Here is a 20,775-nt window from a genome sequence, read left to right as displayed (position 1 = left end):
GGTTATTTAACATTATTAAATAGTTTGATCACATTCAGCAAAGTCATTATACGGGTAGTTGCTTTATCAGTTAATCTAGTTGCTTTACAAAACAAATTAAATGCAAACGATTTGAATAAAACTGTAAGCAGAACAATTACAAATCTCCACGTACTACTGATATTTTACTTGGTGATAGATTTTCAAGCCCGTCTGGATAGGTTAGTGAGTGAGCCAGTGTAAATACAAGCACAAGAGACGTATTATATTAGTTCCAAATTTTCGCATTTGTGTTGTAAGGAATGGTTAATATTTCTTACGGTGCCGAGGTCTATAGGCGATGATGAACACTTTTTAGCATTAGCAGCCCGTAAATGTCCCACTGCTGGGATAAAGGCCTCCTCTCCTTTGAAGAGAAGTTTTGGAGCATATTCCACCACGCTGCTCCAATGCGGGTTGGCGGAATACACATGTGGCAGAATTTCGTTGAAATTAGACACATGCAGGTTTCCTCACGATGTTTTCCTTCACCGCCGAGCACGAGATGAATTATAAACACAAATTAAGCACAGGAAATTTCAGTGGTGTCTGCCTGGGTTTGAACCCGAAATCATCGGTTAAGATGCACGCGTTCTAACCACTGGGCCATCTCGACTCTCGATGATGGGCCTCCGTCTATCAATTATATTTTAAAAAAATGAGCATTTCATTAAAGCAATTCCACGAAGAGTATACAAGATTTATGAAAATTAAAAATATTTTTTTTTAAACATAATTTAATCCATCCATTTTATAATCGCGGATAACGTTACATTATTCTCAGAAAGTCTTCTATTGATTCTGTTAAAATTATTTGATGAAATAATAAAAGGTTTTGTATTAAATTATTTGTTTTATTAATGTCGGACACACATTTTTGTTACAACTCAAAAGCAAACCAGAGACAAGAAGAAGGAGGACCAAATATTGCACAAATTGTACTATATTTTTTAACACTGTAATATATGGCGCTACGTGTATATCTATTTAGAAGATTAAACAATTTACCTAATTACAACAGATTCGTCTATTGAATATATTTTTGTAATTATAAATATAAAAAGCCTTTAAAGTCTAAAATATAGTTTTGATTAATTGATCAATCCGAAAAATCATCTTGTTTAGATCTAAAACAGCATAATGTATTTAAATTTTTTACATATTTAAAAATGCTTATAATGCCTATAATGCACATATTACATATTTATACATACTTATCAAGTTGATAATTTTACTAGTGACATAACGCCTGATTAATTCTGGTAAGATAAAATATTATAGTCTACCAAAGTGGACGGGAATACAGATAACACTCTCATAATCTGATGGGATGATAATTCGACACGAACGAATAATGTTCCGGAACAGAAATAGCGTTATGGGATGTATGAGGTACTGAAATGTATACCCTGCCCCCTTTCAAACTTCTGCCTGATATTGATGAATTATAACACACCTTTTTTAACACAGGTTTGACACGCTGGTTTAGTCTGTGCGTTGCCAATCATGGCGGTCTATATGTGTGTGAATTTTTGATGATTTCTTCTTGACTGATTTCCCCAACGGTGGCTGGTCTCAATGGAGGAAAGTAAGCCTAGTCAAGAAAAGAACTCAGGCGTAGGCTTTACGAGCTTTACGAAGTACAGGTGTGCGCACACTTCCAATTTATAGACTCCGGGATACTATTGAGACTTTTTGGCTAAAAACCTGACAGTTTTGTCGACCGGGGATTGAACCCAGGATCTCGATACCTTCAGCCTTTTATTTAGCTGCTAGACCACCGAACCATACCGCAGCTATGTCTGGGTACCACCTATTTATAATTTTTGTAGAGTATTTTTTAAAGAATCACGTTGAACATATTTAAATATAATATTAGTATTTTTTCTAACTAAAGACAATAAACTAAAAAGACAATTTGCTTAAGAGTAAATTGTAGAATTGTATAAAAAAAAGAAACTACGCGCAAAGGCTAGTCTCGTAAATAATTCCGACACGGGTTGTTGACCTGCCTTACTTGTAGACAGATTTACACCTCTTACCAGGAGTCCGGTAATTTTATTTGGTCTGGAGGAAAATTTCCCGTTAAGACATTTTATGTTTATAACTATTGGTTTGTGTTTTATATCTTAGTATTTGAGTTGAAGAAATCATAAAATCCAGTAGTAGAAAAGTTGGATGACATAGCAATATAAATCAAATCTGAACATACTTTATTCAAGTAGGACTTACTAGCGCTTTAATAATTTAGATTCAGAATCTAGATTTTACGGAAAAATACCGTCAAAAAATTCAAGAAACTTTTATTGTAAGAAAAATATTATGACAAATATAAACTATACTAACTATACATGTTTTCATTTTGATGGTCGTTAATTTTATTAAAATACAGTTTACATTAAGTTAGCAAATTAAAAGATAAATGAATGTGAAATTATTATTTATAACTGAATACAAATAAGCTACTGAAGATGAGGCCATTAATTAGACGGCCTGAAGCGAAACTGCAGCTTGCGATCTGTCATGTACTGTTTCCTGAAGAGTAAGGGTGAGGTCACGATAAAGAGCGGGAAGCGGTAGCTGGTGAGAATGCTTACTTTGAAAATGATCGCTTTTACTGTATCTATTAAACACATTTAAAATAAAAGTATATTCTATAGAGTAAATAATATAATAAATATAGAGAGATAATAGTATTTAGGTTTCGTAAGAAAGTGTTTTCAAATTAATAAAAAAAGTAATTGATAGAATTGGACTTCCTAATTGATTAGTAAACGCAATAAATAATAATATCGTAGTATAGCGGGCGTTTAAATAATTATAACGGTTTTACGAAAATACACTTTACTATATGTAAACAATGATTATACAATTAATATAAAAATTGAAATAACTTGAGCTAACAATTAAATCAAATAAACGGCGCAAGAGCGGACGCCATCGTTGTGTTCGCGCGCATACCGACTTCGATTCTTAATCATCCCGTTCACGTTAACAGGCCGGCAGTTAGCTTAACACGGTGCGGGCGACTTCCAGAATCGTTCAGAGATCCGTTTACTGTAGTAGCTTATCAACAATCAAATGCCTTTAATTGAATTACATAATTACGTATACATACTTTCATAATACTTATTGAATAATCATATAAACAGTTTTTATTTACGTTAATTTTGATATATTTTTATAGATTTCGATAGCCTGTCGATATCTGAAAAGGAATTAAAATTAATCATCACTACGAATATTAATCTGTTTATCGCTTTCCGCTCCGCTTATACATATCGTCCTCATCCTTAACTTAGAATGTATAATATATGTATGTATAGATATCCAATTTGAATGTCTGGACAGTTGGACGTTTGAGAAATTTACTTACGGAAGTTAGAAGTACTTGCGTGTGACAGTTGTTAAACAATGTATTTTAATATTGTAATGTTAAAAGTTTATACTAGGTGTAAGTTCACGTGGTAGAGGCTTTTGCAAACCAGTTTTAGAAGGAGGTAGAAGTACCACCCACAAACTAAGCTTGACTCTCGTTGAACTCAATAAACAATCCAAGAATAGGTTACGTAATTTTTAATATATTTTTTACATTTCAAAACAAGACACCGTAACAAGGTTGTGTATTCGTTACTTATTTTAAGCGAATATCACTGAAAGGATAAATAATTATTAAAGATCAAAGCCTCAAAATAAGTGGATAAATATATTATCCGATTCTTTGTCGATATTCTTTTGAGGAGAATTATAAAAATCAGTATCATTTTGAGTAAAAAATAATATGAATATTACTTTTGCGAACAGACCTTTTTTCTTTTCATGAACGGAGGAAGATTGTTTTATAAAGCTGATAAACATGTACATATATGTAATATGATGTTGTTGGTCTACCGGTCTTTTAAAGTTATGGACCTCGAGGTTCTAAATTCAAATCCGCGGTCAGGGCTTATTTTATTAAGGTTTTGAGAATAGACGTGGATGGATTAGAGGAAGGGGACGACGAAAGAAACGATGGATGGATTGTGTGAAAGACGATATGACTGGAAAGAATGTTACTTGTAAGATGAAGTCAGACAGAGAAGTATGGAAGAAAAAGACTTGATGCGCCGACCCCAAGGAAAATTGGGATAGGAACAGGAGGATGTTGATTGAGGTTTAGTCCCACGAATCTGTAGCAGCTCAGGCTAAGTTTCCAATATTACGCACACGCCTATTGTGAGAAAATACAGAGCGCTTAAGTGTTTTGCAATATTTTGTGCATCAACACATTTTCGGTGTGATTGGCAAATCTCAGTTGAGATCAGCCGCTGTGAATCGGATTAAAAATGCAATATAAATATGTGCAAAAATGTTGATGAGAAGACTGAAGAATATTTAAATAAAACAACAGAGAAGGAGCTACGAATAAAATCATGATCCGATTATTGGGTATTTGATTTGGTTATTATTCATTAGCATTAGCAGCCTGTTAATTTTCCCACTGCTAGGCTAAAATCCTCCTCTCCCTTTGAGGAGAAGGTTTGGAGCATATTCCACCACGCTGCTCCAATGTGGGTTGGTGGAATACACATGTGGTAGAATTTCGTTGAAATTAGACACATGCAGGTTTCCTCACGATGTTTTCCTTCACCGCCGAGCACGAGATGAATTATAATTGCCTGGGCTTGAACCCGAAATCATCGGTTAAGATCCACGCGTTCTAACCACTGGGCCATCTCGGCTCTTGTTATTATTCAAGTACGTATTTCTATGATTCAAGGTTATATTAATCTGTCTCGTCTGAATTCGTTAACATTAGAGAGATTAAGTTATTTGATGATACATTTGGTGAACGATAAAAATCTTCAGGAAAAATATTTTGAAATTGATGCAAGCATTACTTTCAACGATAATTCTACCTATGGGCCACCTATTGGTAAAAGAATACCTCAGCCTGTACACAACTATATCAAATGGCACACGAAACACATCAATACTCATTGCTGTTTGGTGGTGAATGTGATGTAAGTAAGGCGGACTTGTATAAGTCACTATCACAAAGTAAAACGTATAATTATATGTAAAAACCCGTTACAGTAACTCACATTTTGGCACAAACAGTGATTTCTGTATATAAGTTGCTTAGGTAAATATCAAATGAAAACAATAAAAAAAATATATAAGCACTAAAAAATAATTAAAATTGTCTTAATATGTAATGATATAAAACCTTTATACTAAGGTTTGAAAATGGAATTCGACGTACGACTATTATAAATATAGAAGATAAAAAAGTTTAACGTAAATATATCAAATACTTTTCGGGCAATATTTTATTTTAGTAACACAACTTTGTAATTTAAATGGAAGAAAATAGTCGATTCTATTCAGTAGATTGTACATTTCGATGGTAGTGCTATCTCTAATAATATTGTATAATTATCAAAAAATTGCTTTAAATGTTTATTTCATAAAAAGTATAACTGGTCTGTAATTTAATCGTCAAGACTAAATTCCAAACGAAATTGTTCTAATTCTCTAAGTCAGCCTCCTTAAACGCAGTATGCCAATGGCTTTATCTTAACTGTATTGCATGTTTAGCTAGATCGGTCTAAGCTGCAAACTGTTGTTTGGGAAGTATATCTAATTCAGTGGCTTTCATTAGAGTTCAGCTTCCTCCGTTGTTTCTTAAACTGGTACAGCCAATGCTTTGAAACTTGAATTTATTTATTTAATAAAACTTTCAAATTGAGGTGGTTGAATATATTTGAGTTTTAAATAAGATGATCGGGTTCATTCCCTGGGTCGGGGTATTAAAAGGTTATTTGTTCTAGTTTCTCAATAGCAGCCTGGGATCTGGAAATTGGCAGCGATTACTGTACCTTAGAAAACACGTTCAAGGTTGGTGTTTCATCTGAACTATATCTGGTAGCATTAGATTTGTTACCCCATCGGTTTATGGTAAGCCTGCAGAGGCTTAAGTCTAAGGACATCAAATTTTAGGCCAATATAAATAACTCTGTGCACTCTGTATTTTCACATATTACACGGGACATACATGTATGTGACTAATACATTTATTAGGCACATACATATGTAACTGTGTATCATAATATTTTCTACTTGTTTGGCTAGTTCCGGTCGAGAACGGCCATTGAAACCTAATCAGGAGGACAATCTCATTATGATTAAACTTAAAAAATAAATGTTTTTGATGCAAGAAATTAATTTGTAGATTGAATCGATCAATCGATTTTCAAATTCGAATAAAGAATACATTAAAAAAATATGTACTAAAAATAAATAAACAATATATCGTGACATCAATCTCGTAGCAATTAAAAAATAATTGCTTCGATTCGTTGTTCCGACAACTTTCGATTTTATGGTTGACCGAACATGCATTTTGTCGCCGAAAATACAGAAATAAGGGAAATATACTTCAGGCGACGCTGACAGATTCATTAAAGATTAACAATAAAGTAAAAAGCTATTGTTATCTGGAACTGATAAGTTTATTTACGGTTTTTTAACGTTGCGTCGAATTTTTCGTTGTTTTATTCGTCCAATAAGTAAAGAGTCGGTTGTATTGAGGAATGACGCTTCTGAAATGTTTTAAGATAAGTTTATTTGGGTGAAAATACTTTTGTTTGATAGTAAATTAACTTTTTTATTTCCCTAACTTTCAAACAGTCACTGGAAAAAGTTAGAACAAATAGTCAATAACTCTGTATATAAGATTTAAAAATCGAACAAATTTTACAAGTAATATATTTTATTTTCTATCATATCTGACCCTGAGGATCGGAATTGCGACTCAACGGGGTAATGCTAGCATTTTTGCCACCATTCGACGCAGTCATGATTTGTACAGTAACTATTTATTACATACATCAGTGTTAATAATTATTTTATCATTATCTTGTAACATTACCGAGAAGTAATTTCAAAATAGCATTCCAAGTCAGAGATTTTGTTCTTTATATAAACGGTGTTACTTTAAGGTAGATTGGAGATTATCTGTAATTAACTATATTAAGTTCAGAATCAAGGTTTTGTTAAATATTCGGAACTTCTTGTAAATGTCCAATTAGTGTGCAAAGGCAATTTATTAAAGACTAGGCACTTCTTCAATACTAGTCGATTGAAACACAAGTAGCAGAATATCATCTAACACAAGTCAAGCCAAGTATTCGCCGCCAAGAACGAGCTGAATTATAAACACAAATTAAGCATATCAAACTTACTTGTTTTATCTTGATTTGAACCCGCAATCTTCGTTTGAAATCGCAAGCTTTAACCACGTGTTCGTTTCAGATATGTTTTGTTAAGATAGTATTTCAGTTTTACAAATGTAACATGTGAATGTCGCTTTTTGTATTTCAAGAAACATTCTGTGCTAAATTGTCTCAAAGGCAGTTTTTAATGCACTAATTACAACTCGGCTTTTACTTTTCAAAGCGTTCCTTTTTTAAATCCAACATAGTTTCCGTATCACGCTTTCCATTATTTCTTTTCGAATAAAGGCTTATTGTATTATGGTAACATTTGAAGTTAGATATTGTGTGAAGAAGGTTCATTATAATATGAATTATTTAACTTTACATTACATTTTACGAGTGGATAATTAAAATGTTAACATGAATTTATAGCTGACTGTACTTCACGTTAATAATGTCCCTAAAAATAAATAACGTAAAAGTACAGGGAGAAAAGAAAGACATCGTATTCGATACAACAAATAATAGACTTAATAATATCGTGTGTCACAAAGTGACTGTAGACGTCGGGTCACCGTCCACGACAAATATTTGGCGATCCCAAATTATCAGCCCTTGCTACTAATTTTGAGGGTACGCTTGGCCGATGATTTTAATTAAAATCAACTTTGTGAGCAAACGGTTAAATTGGGCACGAATTTGTAACAGATGCCGCCTCTCAACCGATGAAATTAAGATGGTGGCGAAGGGATACAACGATAGTTGACGTCGTAAACATCACGGACATTTATATTTGTGCTATACACGAACGTAACGGACGTTTAATAGTTTTGAAGGCTTAGTGTCATCATCGTTCTTACTAAAGTTCGAACGCAAAAGTTATATTGTATTTGCTTACATTTGTTTTCATGAGCAAATAGCAAGATTCGAATATAAGTAACATTTAGGTCGAATTAGAACACTGATTACACTTCTCAGACCACGAAATGTATCCGAACTAGGTGCGCCGCGTGGTTAAAGTTAAACATTACTCCTACACCTCCGTCGTAGCATGAACCCGTAATCTATACAACCTTTCACATTAAATAGACGAACTAATTATTTAATACTCTGCTTCATGTCTGTGACCTGAAATTACTGGAATTATATTACGAATATTAAAATTCAGACAGATAAAATAGGTTCACACTTAGTAATAATTACAAGCAAATGTTTTTATTGGGAACACGTGATGTTAAGTGGACACCATTACCGTAGACCGTAAGAAATATTAACCATTCCTTACATCGCCAATATGCCACCGATCTTAGGGACTTAGATGTTAATTGTGTTATTAAGTCTATTATTTGTTGTATCGAATACGATGTCTTTCTTTTCTCCCTGTACTTTTACGTTATTTATTTTTAGGGACATTATTAACGTGATGTACAGTCAGTCTCAAAAAATATTCATGTCCTTTATTGATATATATCTGCTTTCAGTGTGTGGTTGATGTTTGTTTTTTTATTATATCTGTAGGTGGACTAGCACATGGACCACCTGATGGTAAGTGGTCACCATTACCGTAGACCGTAAGAAATATTAACCATTCCTTACATCGCCAATATGCCACCGATCTTAGGGACTAAGATGTTAATTGTGTCTGCTGTTACACTGACTCACTCACGCTTCGAACATGAATTCAACAATATTGAGTACACTGTTGGCGGTAGAATATCTGATGAGTGGGTGGTATCTACCCAGATACACAAAGCTTGCACAAAGCCATCTAGTGTGAATGTAGAAAAAATATTGTTGCATAAAATATAATTTTCGTAAAACAAGTAAAATCTTAAAATTTAACAATGTCTAATACAAATAAAATGAAGATGCACTCATATACTATTAAGGCTTGCTTGTTACGCTGATTAGGAACATGATCTACATACATGCTTACATTTTATATCGGTACGTATAAGTAGCATACTATTATGAGGATAATTTCTGAGAATTTGAAATAAATCTTCGTGGAAATGAATGGTTTTGTAATATTTTCAATATATTTAATGATTAAAGAAAATAACTCTAGACCAAAGATAATGATGAAGAGATGTCAAGTTAAGATGTTTTTGTACTATTTTGAATAGTGTACATCAATTATTGTGTGTCCGAAGCTAGGTGCCAGACGTACAGAGTACGTTGGAGCTCGAAAGAATCTGACATCTGCAGCAAAATTGATTTACACAGGTATAAGATGGTAGGTAATAATATCAATCGTAGAATGAATTAGTTTTCAGTTAGTCATAGTTTTATTCTTGTATAGAGTAGTCCTACGAAAAGTACATAATCATATTATTGACACAGTTCTTTAACAGAAATTAAAAAAAAAAACATCTATTCATATTTACTTAAAGTTTTAAAGTGGTTTGAATTTGTTTTGAAAGCATGCACTTTTATACTATTCATACGATGTCAAGTACATGTTTATTGGGTAGTATTTATTAGAAATTAACGTACTTTTGCTATTACAGAAAATCTATATAATAATAACCTTCATCAAAATCAAAATCAAAATATACTTTATTCAAGTTAGTAGTACAAGCACGTTTGAATCGTCATTTTACAAACAACGAGAAGAACCGACAAGTAACTCAGTAGTATAAAAATATAAATATATATTTTTAAATATGATTTATAATAATTTAAAACAATAGTAAAATATAATTGCAATAATGATACTGAAATAAAACTGAACTGTTCGATATTGACGTTTAAAAATTTACGTAATATGTTAAAGTTTAATAATGCACGACTTCTAAAATGTTCACAGATTTTAGTTTATAATACTTTTAGGAACTACTGAAAAATTTTAAAGTATCACATCTACATTTATTCAGAATAAGATAATTGTAATGTGTATTTATTTATTTTTATTGTTATAGCAACGGCTCAATATAATTTATGAACAGCACATAGAACGATAGTCGCGGTGGATTGATAATATGTATTATAAAAAGAACCGGCCAAGTGCGAGTCGAATTCGTGCACGAAGGGTACCGTACACTTTTCAATTAAATCTACAAAAAACGGCAAAAATTCATGTATATTGTATGAAGCTGCCTTATATATTTATTCTATTCAATTTTTTCAGTTAAGCAACGTAAATACATCATCTGGGAAAATTTCAACTGTCATGTTTCTGAGATACAATCTGGTGACAGACGGGCAGAAAGACGGACGGACAGCCCCGTTTTGTTGATTATGAAGTCATATTAAATCATCTCTTATAGTATACCCACCAAACTTCGGCGGCATAGTGGAATATGCTGGTAAAATTTTTCTTGTGACAGGATATATATAGAGATATCCTACCGCCAAATAACAGTACACTGTATTGTTGTGTTCCGGTTAGAAGGGTGAGTGAGCCAGTGTAATCACAGGCACAAGAGATATAACATCTTAGTTCCCGAGGTTGGTGGTGCATAGGTGATGTAAGGAATGGTTAATATTTCTTACAGCGCCTTTGTCTATGGGCGGTGGTGACCACTTACCATCAGATGGCCCATATGCTCGTCAACCAACCAAGGTCATAAAAAAAAAAAAAAAATTGGCTTATATTAAACACTTAAGTATTATTAACGGGCTAGTAAACTTTAAATTTAAAATCGTGGTGAAATCATTACCTTGTTATCACAGTCAAGTAAAAAGGAACGTATCTTAAATAGTTTCTGTACCTCAACAATTTCAACTCCAATGAGGTCTGTTACAAGACTTTGAGAGCACGTACTTTCAAAGAGGGTGGGGTGAAGTAACGACCAGCTTGCCTTTAGCCTCAATTACCATAAATCAGCACCATAATCCCATTAAGAAGTCAAAACGCGATAGCTAATTGCTGTGGTTAATTATAAAAAGGATATCATTCCTTTCTTCATTGAATAAATATTTTCTTAATGAAACGAGGACGAAATTACAGAAAAAAAAGTCAAAGTTTTTTTAATTTAAAATGAGTCGTAGATTTAGAATGGTTCATGATATGAATTGGTAGAAGTTTTAAGTGATGATGACGTCAATCTTCTCCTGACCAGTTTTGTTATGGCAACTATTATCGAGAGAGACTAACTATGCAGAATATTTTAAGATACACAGAGTACAAAAACAAAATTTCCTACGACATGACAATCAGAGATCACTAGAAAGAACTTAGGCCCAAGGCCAACGTCACTGTCACCTTCCTAGTGAAAAATCTATTGGTGCGCCTCGGGGCAACACTGACAAGTGTGACGTAACGGCGAATGGATTGACGCTCTCTTATACCGTCCTACCTTCTTAAATTACTATTATCATAACTTGAAATCATTAATGATTAGATGTTTTTTAAATTATTGTATGATGAATGATCAGCAGAGCCGAGATGGCCCAGTGGTTAGAACGCGTGCATCTTAACCGATGATTTCGGGTTCAAACCCAGGCAGGCACCACTGAAATTTCATGTGCTTAATTTGTGTTTATAATTCATCTTGTGCTCGGCGGTGAAGGAAAACATCGTGAGGAAACCTGCATGTGTCTAATTTCAACGAAATTCAGCCACATGTGTATTCCGCCAACCCGCATTGGAGCAGCGTGGTGGAATATGCTCCAAACCTTCTCCTCAAAGGGAGAGGAGGCCTTTATCCCAGCAGTGGGACATTTACGGGCTGCTTATGTTATGTTATGCTTATGAATGATCAGCAAATGAGCCATCGTAAGTTCTTCTTAAATAGACACTGACTTTGCTATAAATTCCATCACTCCTTAAACTTACAAAGCTCTACGAACCACGGGCTCTAAGATTTTGTAAATGTTAGCAAATGTGCTTGAATCTTGCCAGATGAATTGTGACTGTCACGGAACCATGGCCATGGAACTTTGGACCTCTGGAGGACTTGCAGCTGTGTTGCCCTTTAAGATATCATGACTATGTTTATACACTGGTAATTACACTGAATTCACCATTCAAACAAACACAACGTATTGCTGTTTCACAGTAGAATAACTAACGAGATTACCATCTCGTTAGTTATTCTACTGACCCAGACTCTGTAAGAAGTTCATCCTAAAAATGTTTAAGCATATAACAAATTTGACCTTAACTAAAATACATATTTGCAAAACCAAAACAAACTTTGTAAGGTCTAATATCGATACTCAATTAAGACAACTATCGAAAACTAACCGTCAACAGCTTACTAAGACCACTAATTACATAACGACATACATGGATTCGGTAGTTCTGCGTTGAAGTACAAAATTTAGGAGCGAATAACAATGTGAATAAGCAGAAATGATTTTTAATGTTTTTTTATTTAAAATACTTTATTATTTGTTTAAAAAAATAGGTAGAATAGTCTGGCAAATGGGCAGTCTCATGGTGTGTACAGCCCATAGACTATGCCACCCACAGTTGAGTCCTCGAGTATAGACACCGTGGTTGGGCAAACGCAGTGACCCGGCAGGTTGACCGATGACCGATGATGAAGATGGCGGGACCCGACTAGTTGCAGAAGGTAGATAACCGGGAACTTTGGCGCACTTTGCGAGTGGACTTATGTGCGGAAGTGTATTGTGATAGACTGATAATGATGATCACGCTATTGGACTTGTGACGCAAATCGTCACAAGTCCAATAGCGTGATATGCCCAATCTCCTCTACCAAGAAGTGTTTTTTTTACGCACTTGAATTGCTTTTCATAAAACTCTTTCCGTTTATTCTATGATGCAATACAAAGAGCCATTATAGTCCAGTGGTTAGAACTCAGGCACTACAAAAATTTTGGTGTGCTTAACTTGTGTTTATAATTCCTTGGTGGGGAGTAAATATATATAGAACCTGCAAAGTTCGGATGAAAATCTGCCATATATAAATCCACCAACTCACATTTGACCAGTGTAGTGAATCGAAACCTTCGCATACTAGACTAATCAGACGTTAAAAAACCATAAAAAAGAATAGCCCAACATATACGAAATACAATCCTTTTTAAAACAATTGCAATCATATCTCCATAACCTTTTACGGACGAACCTAACGCTTCGGCGTAGAATATCACTCAGATGTACTTAGTGAAGCAACCGCAAATTATTTACCGTGATAATATTACCAAAGGATTCTAGTCTAAACAATTAATGATAGTACTGAATCTTAAGATTAATTAATGAGGCAAAAAATTGTCTGGGATTTGAGACGATGGTAGAGAACGTTTTTAAAAATAGTAATTGTTAAAATAATCTTGATATTATATACAAAAAAAAAATGTAATTTAGTCTTATTTACTTGGTTATAGGGCTTTGTGCCTTGTCGTTTAGGTAGGTATCCACCCACTCATCGTATTTTCTATTACATTACATTAGTGGCCTGTAAATTTCCCACTACTGGGCTAAGCTTTTCCCTTGAGGAGAAGGGTTGGAGCATATTTCACCACGCTGCTCCAATGCGGGTTGGTGGAATATGCTACTTTCTGTAATATTTTCTTTTCCCAAGCAGTAATACATAGTATTGTTGTGTTGCGGTGTAAATGGTGAGCCAGCCAGTGTAACTTCAGGAACAATGAAAATAACATCTCAGTTCCCAAGGTTTAATTTTTATTTATTAGGGATTGATTAGTTTTAATCAATGCTTTCAAACCTCGAATCAATTAATACGAAAAAAAAATACATTAGTGTACAACTTAACCCTAAACTGGACAACGTTAATAAGGCACGTTTAACTTTTCAAATCTTTGGATTGGATGCTTGATCACGCCAGAACACCCGAACGGATCAGAGATAGGTTATACTCTAGAATAGCACGTAGGTTACATTTTATACCAGACAAAAGTACCAAAACCTGCCCCTACCCCTCCCAGTTCTAAAACACTTAAATAAACTATAGACATTTATTAAATTACGGTCTAAATTCACGATAGAGATTATTTTTAATGTCATAACGTATCACAATAATCTATAAACCTTTTAATTACAACTATTAATGATAATTCATCATTGGTATATTTAATTTAGAAAATAAAAACGTCAGTTATTAAATGCTCTAATTTAGTATTTTGTTCTAATCAATATTTAATAATAACAATATATGTTCAGTATACCAAACGATATTTTGAATTATAACAACATAGCGACATCTATTATCAATAAAGTAAAACACATATTTATAATTTATAAGTCGAAGTTAAATTAATTATGAAATGCGGATCAAATTACGATTCGATACGATACGATACGAATACGATACGAATACGATACGAATACGATACGAATACGAATACGATACGAATTAGACGCGTTTATAGAATAAAAAAAAAAGTTAACTTAACGTCTGTACATATCGCATATGTAACTAAATGAGGAGGTCATAGAAGTAGGTTGGAACATTTAATAATGTTTGTGTTGTGTTTATAAATATAACAGATCATAATTAATCAACTAGACCTTTTGTTTTATTATCTTACATATTTAATATAGTTCATACATCATATAATATAATAGTATGATGTCTGAATAAGATGAACTGTCACATAGTTCCAGATATTGTTTAAATAAAAAAATATGTTTTGTCTCTTTCATAATATATGTTCTCATTTAATAATGAACAACAGGAATCAAAAAGTTTAAAAAAAAAATCAAACAGGAATAAGTAATTTTGAATTGAGAACAATTAATATTTAATCCGTTTTTAATTTCCTAATCGAATAGATTGAAAACAAAGCGTTCAATCCGATTAACGAACAAACAACGAACAAACTTAATAAAACTACTTACTCTTTCATCCCATTCACAATCCACAAAGCACAAGTTAACTAAACATTTTAGTTTCACAAAAAAACCACGAACGGAAACAATTACTCGGACGCGTTGCCCGACCGGTCGCTCGATCAATCGACTGTTGACGAGGACGTGTACCCTCGACGCAAGCTCGCGCCAATCTGCTATCCTGAAATGTCTACGCTCCAGCTTAGCCGATTCCGCGCACTTTCCACGACCTAGTCGTTTCGTTAATACACCAACCAGAATATTATTGTTAATGTTTCATTTTTATTACCGTCGCAAACGTAATATTTTATGGAAATGTTCGAATATAATTAAGTTTTTACTTTTTTTTTCTGCAGGTTTAATTTACACTTTAATTTACCGTTATGTTGCCTTATTCCATAAGGTGTGTAACGCCTTAAATACTAAATGAATATTTATGATGCATTTGCCTTTTAAAATATTCCGAATGTAAATTGTTTTGATGTAAAACGTGTACTCTTGCTATAAATCGTTCGTAATAGCGACATTAGCGAAGCTCATGGATTTTTTTCTTATAAATATAGTTTATTCTGAACAGAATAATTAGTAGAAACACACATCATTACATAGTATAAAACAAAGTCGCTTACCACTGTCTGTCTGTACTGCTGTCTTTAAAATTACAAAAATAATGGCTTATTTTCGAAGCGATTTTAAGCAATGAATCCTTATCCTAATTAAGTACCTTCAATACATTGTGAAAAAACATTAATAAATATCAATGTGACCCTTTACAGTATGTAATTTAAATGAGTATTTTCTATGATATTACAGACTTAACACGCAGGGACATAGCAGTTTGTATTGTCTAATGACTGAAAATCTGTGAACGTTGTAGGACATTCTGTAGTATATTTATTATCAGCATTGCACCCGTGCAAAGCCGGGGCGGGTCGCTAGTTATTTATATTATTGGACCAAAGTTCGTTTACGTGGCTTACAGTACATAACAGGGAACCGGCAGAAATCGTCACGAAAGGAAAAAGTGTTATATCCCCTCCAGACAACGATCCTTTCTCTTTCTCTCTCCGTTTCGGTATACGGTTCTTTTTCAAATGATTTTTTCTTATTGTTTTAAATAACACAAGATTTTAATTAGACTTTATTTTTATTGTCTCTATTTTATAATACATAATATTTAACAAAGCAAAGCAACTTTGTTCCAACCAGGTGTAACAGTATTGTTATATTGGTGGTATCACCAAATGGTAATAAGTTATAATAAGTAACAGTAAGTGGTGGTAAGTTATAATAAGTCGTTCCAATAGATGCTAACTCTATATTTCCAACTGAACAAACGGTGTAATTAAGGAACTTGATAATTTTCTATAAAAAAATTAGTGCAAATATGCTTATATTTTTTTTACGTTTTTGCAAAGTTTTTTGTCCAGTTATCTGATTCTGGTTTTACTGTCCTACTGCGTTTTACAGTTTCATCAAGTAATCTCTTAGTGTCCTCATCCGTTAATCGGCCTTTCTCCAACGTCCTATTATTTTCAGCGATCCTTCAAAATGGTCTTTTGTTAAGTTAGCGGCGTGACTCCCATAAAAGCACATATCTTATCATTGTGAAGTTTAGCTGACGATGTCTCACAAATTATTTTGGATGTAAACATAAATTTTATTTAAATTAAATTAAGTATTTCGGGAATGATAAAACATTACCAATAAAACCAAAACTTGTTCTCCAGCTTAAGAGTACGTCTCGATTCAAATTAATTATTATTGATTGAAATATATTTTTATACGAACCCAAAGTCTAAACAAAGATACAGTGTAAAATTACTACATTATAAGTTCTCAATAGCTAAACCAATAACTATATACGAGCTCCGAATTTAAATTTGTTGCACCATAAATATAATTGAAAATAATTAGAGATCCCCACTCTTTTGTTCGGCACTTCAAACCTACTAAGACAAGGAACAATAAAAATTTGATAACAGGAATTGTTCATGTACAAAAAAAAAACTTTTAGGTACTTGAAATTGTTACACAAAAGTTCTGTAACTTCTTCTTCGACTATGAACTAAAATAACACTGTCAGAATCGTTGTGAGCTGAAACCACAGTACCAAGAGTCGTCACCGTTCTCTCAATCAATCCAACACTGCAGATTGTTGTGACTAATCGCTGCGACTAAAAATGCTGCACACATCTGTTAGTCTGTAACCGCAGTATTAGCGTTTGAAATATTTGTGGCTTGTATTTGAATACCAAATTGCTTTACAACCCGATGAAATGTTTAGTGATTCTGTATTTCAATCAAAAACAAACGACTACTACATCTAATATCTTCAAGTGATATCAAACTGATCGAATTTCTGTCACGCCCGATCTGTACAAAATTGCGCATAAAACTATCTGTCTTCCTATCACAGTACTATGAAACGACGTGAAGTTATACAAACGCCTGAATGCAATCTGCTACTAATACGTCTTTGACAAATAAACCCAATATACACTAAACCTGGCATTTGAAATCGGAATCGGCATCGGCTACACATGCTAGGCATTAGACAAAAGCGGCGAATTGTAAGTATTTGTATGTATCTCGAAAGTCATGTAATGCACGCCGTTCTAGATATTGTTACTGTAGCGATACGTTTGCGGTAAAACTCTCATTGTTTTAAGTGTGTGGCTTACATTTTGCGAATTGCTATGAATCTGATTGTATGTGTCATGGTAAATTGTTTTGAGCATTAAAATTCTGTTTTTGCATTATCTCAGTGTCAAGGTAAGTTTTTTGAAGCACTTTAATTAAATAGGCGTTAAAAAAGGCTATTGGGTATAAATAACAAACTTGGAATAAGCATGTTTTTTTACTCAGATAGTAATTTCTATACAATGAAGAAAAATACTGTCTGATAGAAAAACATAAATAAAATATCTGATATGAGAAGCACGTACAAAATATACATACATAACCTGTTTATGTACTGATTTGAATAAGGCTGAAATTGTACTGTAAACTGCTTCTTGTAAATTAAAATAGATTCGCTAGTGCAAACAGAATGCGGTAGTGAGTTCTATATTCTCGCTGCGTCCATAGACAGTTAAGGAATAGAAATAGAAATCAGTACAGTGAGATGAGATACGAAACATAAGCTGTAAATTGAAACGACACTAAGAATCGAAGGTTAGGTGTCAAAGGATTACACAAGATATTCTAGAGAGTGAAGTGAATATCCATCACAAGTCGTAAGTCACTTGAATTCGGCTCTAGCTCTATATATTTTCACATTGACGAAACATACGCAAGTCTTATAGTATCTCAAATAAATTAATTCCTTTAGTAGTTAAACGAATGATTATAATTATTAAGCATTTTTTAATAACTTGATTAAATAAAAAAAATGGTTTTTGGATTTTAGTATATGCTAATAAAGTTTCTATTTAAATTAAAATAGTTAGTGATTTGTGAATTTGTAATATTCTTTAGAACGTAACCACTTTTGTTTCCATTTTGACAACAACAAATTAAGTCTAACTAAAAATCGTATACCTAGAACAACGAGCCCATATTGCATCAAACGAAAACATGGTTCCAATACTCAAAACAAGTGCTGTTGAAAACTGGATTCACAAAGACGACGATGAAGATATTTTCGATTTTGAAACTGTTCCCTAACCGTTTCGTCTAAGTGCTATCTAACATTATTGTTCCTCTTGTGCTGTGCCCTCCTTAGGTTGACGGAGCTCTTGCCAAGGGTCGAGAAATGATCGGATGATGTGACGCCAAAAAGGTTAATGAAGATTCGAAGTATCGATTATGAATAAAAACTATTATGGCGAAGATGCACTTATATCAACTTTTTGAATTTTAAAGCTGTTTCCTAACAGTTTCGTCTCAGTGTTACGTGGGATTCTTGTTCCTCCTGTGCTATGCCCCGTTCGTATATCAACAGAGCTGAACTGTTGAATGCTGATTGCAGTCCTGGATAATGTGAATGACTTCTATGCCAGTCGTCATGCTCAAGGGTTCCTGTTGGAAGTTTAATATAAAGCGAATCTGTCGCAAGTGAAACAGATGGGCATAGCTAATAAAAGCTTAATCTCATAATCCATCTTAAGTTACACGCAGTGCGGGATATTCACGACTAATTATTATTACTGCGACTAAAAGTACCAGTGCACATGTTAGTTTACGGCCGCAGAGAGTAATTAGAATGTATATTTGTGGTTTGAGATCAATCATAATTACAGTAATCTGTTCGTGTAAACAACGAAATTATATCTAACACATAAGTATTAAGACTGGACGTTTTACTGTGTAAATTTTTTTAATGTTATGTTATGTTATGTACAGCCTAAAACGTTTTTTTTTTAAATTGTTGATTTCTAGGTGTCTCGCATTAAACTATGTATATTTTTTTTGGGTGATATATTTATTAGAAAAATAAGATAAAATATTACGTTATTCATTTTAAACGCAAGAAAAAATATTGAGTTACCATTTTTTTACATTTTCGCAAAAATCGATTAATCATCGATTAATTCACACGGTATAGTGTAATATATTTGTATATATATTATTATATAAAAAAATCACAGGATAGAAATAATATACATCATCTACTTAGATATTATTATACTTACCATTACGATTGAGTTTAAAGGAAAAAAATCATACATATAGATGTTAGACAAAGGTTGACAAAATAAGTAATTTCTGTTTACAATTTATTTGATATATAAAATAATTAAGTTAAATAAAATAATTATCAGAAAAAATATTAAAATATTTACCCACCTGGGTAGATATCAAACATAAAATTCAGAACACCGATAGCGGCTTGTACAATACTGAACCACTTTTGATCTGTTGACATCTGTCGAAAATTATATTATGACTTGTCATTTGAGTCAATTTCACAACCGTGTTATAAGATATAACTTGATTAAAAAATTATTACCTTCCCATCGAAATACGGAAACACTGACAAAATAGAAACGTGCGTTGTATATTTGTTACGAGACGAAACAAATAAACGACCGAAAGAAAAGCGTTATCTAAAATTCGAACGTTCGAGACTTAAGTCGAGTCTATACAAAAAATAAGATTAAAAAAAAAACACCGACATTTTGTTGTATAAAAATTCTAAAATAGGCAACATACTACACTTTTTTTTTCACAATATTAAGCCGGCTTATTCTAGTCACGGGTGCTTGCTCAGCAAATAACAATAATTTACTATCGAAGCGGAAACAGAGAGAAAATAACTTAGACAAGAAAAAAACGTTGCAGACAAGTTGTTTTTTTTACTTTAAACTATTTTAATATTATCTTTTATACTATCAAACTTTGATACTAAAAACGGTCAAGATTTATACAGAAAGTATTTTTAATTCATATTTATATATTTAAGGACTTAATGTTAATAATTCTTATGTAAATAAATTAACAAAAAAAAATAACGATATATTTTTCGGGGTGTATGGATTTTTTAAAGACTTATATATATTGACAATAAACTAAAATTTATAATCAATTTAATGTTATAATGGAATAAAGAAACACACACACACATGAAACCTGTAATTAAATAATTCATAACATATCATATATCTTTTTATAGTTATGTGTAATATTAGCATTAGCATTTTTAGCATTAGCAGCCTGAAAATTTTCCCACTGCTGGGCTAAAGGCCTCCCTTTGAGGAGAAGGTTTGGAGCATATTCCACCACGCTGCTCCAATGCGGGTTGGCGGAATACACATGTGGCAGAATTTCGTTGAAATTAGACACATGCAG

At 33.0% G+C, this 20,775-nt stretch overlaps 1 protein-coding gene across 1 annotated transcript in view; it reads right to left on the bottom strand.

Moving 5' to 3' along the window:
• LOC125072403 (leucine-rich repeat-containing protein 24-like) overlaps positions 1–15,115 on the bottom strand; it is a 44,277-nt gene extending 29,162 nt beyond the window's left edge. The window contains exon 1 of the mRNA XM_047683030.1: positions 14,992–15,115. The gene's annotated coding sequence lies outside the window, so the exon portion shown is untranslated. The remainder of the gene's footprint in view (positions 1–14,991) is intronic.
• Between the last annotated feature and the right edge of the window lie 5,660 nt (positions 15,116–20,775).

Source organism: Vanessa atalanta, chromosome 21 (assembly GCF_905147765.1).
Source record: "Vanessa atalanta chromosome 21, ilVanAtal1.2, whole genome shotgun sequence".
NCBI classification, from domain to species: Eukaryota; Metazoa; Arthropoda; class Insecta; order Lepidoptera; family Nymphalidae; genus Vanessa; species Vanessa atalanta.
This window is presented reverse-complemented; position numbering and strand designations above follow the sequence as displayed.